The sequence below is a fragment of the Dioscorea cayenensis genome, chromosome 13 (genome assembly GCF_009730915.1).
Source record: "Dioscorea cayenensis subsp. rotundata cultivar TDr96_F1 chromosome 13, TDr96_F1_v2_PseudoChromosome.rev07_lg8_w22 25.fasta, whole genome shotgun sequence".
Taxonomy (NCBI): domain Eukaryota; kingdom Viridiplantae; phylum Streptophyta; class Magnoliopsida; order Dioscoreales; family Dioscoreaceae; genus Dioscorea; species Dioscorea cayenensis.
The window spans coordinates 6,588,286-6,590,093 of NC_052483.1; positions in this window are offsets into that span (position 1 = coordinate 6,588,286).

Sequence of the window (1,808 nt, forward strand, 5' to 3'; positions counted from 1 at the left end):
ATGACCCTCCACTAGCAAAATGCAAAGGTGGTGGAAGAGCATTTTGGGAGAAAAATCTCCAAAGAAAGAAAGGCCCAGAAAGTTGCTACTAGGAAAAGAATTCAAGTGTATCAATCAAAGGTTGAGTTTTATTGTGATTTATTAACATGTACATGCTTTATTTTGGTGTGTGTCTAATCATAATCCTTGTATATTTACTTCGATCGAGGAAAATGCTACACTTCACAGCCTACAACTTTACTAAGAGCCAAAATGGCTAAATTTGATCCTACTATACTGCAATATTTTCCAAAGTGGCCATGATTGCTAAAAGCCATGTCCAGTTCATTTCAAACCTAGTTATTGTAGTTAAGCATGTTTTATAATATTTGTCGTGAATAAACTGCATTCTCCGCTGAACAGTTTCAATGGGTGAGGAGCTCTTGGAGTGGGTTATCTTCAATTTGGTGTTCTTCTTGTTCTGTTGGCTTTTGTTTGGGTTTGCTTGATGTTTAGAGTGGAGTTGATGAGCTGTACGTGATTGATCGTTTGATTGGATTCGATGGTTTTCGTAGATTGATCTAGATGTGTTGATTGATGAGTCGAGCATGTAAGTGAACTGGTCATTGTAAGTGAATTGATGAGCTGTCGCGATTGATGTTTGATGGGGTTTGTTCGCTGCGAGGCTTGTTGTTCTTGTTGATGAGTATAAGATTCTCGAGTGAGACTAGGAATGAAATCGAGGCCGGGTTCGCGGGTATCTCACATTAAATCTCTGACAAAGCGATGTAGTTTAGATTTTGATTCAATAAAATGCTCAGCATTTGGATTTGGTATGCGAGCTAAAAGTATCATACTTTCGGGTATTATGTATGGAAACTGGAGACACACATGTTGATGCTTTTGAAAGTAGTAGAATCATAACAAATTAAAAGCAAAATGTTTAATCTTGTAGCTTAATTTCTATTGGTTTTTATTTTGTTGTTAATTGTACTGAGTGCACTTGCAATCATGTTAACCGACATGTGATGTTGTGTTTATAAATTGAATAGAAGAGTACATGTTATGCCGACATTGTTGTTTCACATTCAAAGAGAGAGAAATATATCTGACTTGTCATGTATCAAAGATTTGCAATTAATGGATTCATCGGCCGGTCTAATTAATGCAATTCAAGAGTATTGGGAGCAAGGACCGGGAGGCATAAGCTTCCTGCTCGAGTAACTTGGAGATGTGAAGCAAAGCATAGGAAGGATAAAAGGCTGTGCGGTTTTTCTGAACTTGGAGCAGATTTTGGGCAATGCTGCAGCACTGAAATGGAGATGCTGGGCAGAATTTCCAGGTGGAAGAGCTTAAAGAGAGAAAGGTAGGAAGAGAAGGAGGTTGGGATGAGAAGGAGTGAGAGGAAAAGAAAGAGGAATTTGCGGCCAAAAGATACCTTCTCCTATTCATCGTTGTTCTATTTATGGTATGAAATCAATACAATCCTAACAACGCCTTGCTCTGGCATTTTCATCAAAACTGCATCTGTTGTGCCGGGGCGAGCTAGCGTTATAACCGAGAACCTTCTCAAATACTGTTCTCACTAGTACATCCATATTCTATACCTAGTACGTCCATAAAGCAAAGCGCCAAACAGCCAATTAACCAACATTTCACTTTGTATTTCATTATACTATATACTCTTGAAATTTGGAAGGTAGGTTTTGCTTGTAGGTCTGGCCAGCGCACTCATCCGCAATCCTATTCCGCACTTTAGGGTAGCCTAATTTCATGCCACCACATAATCCCAATCACATCATGCTTGCTCCAGCCCGTAATGCAGCAAC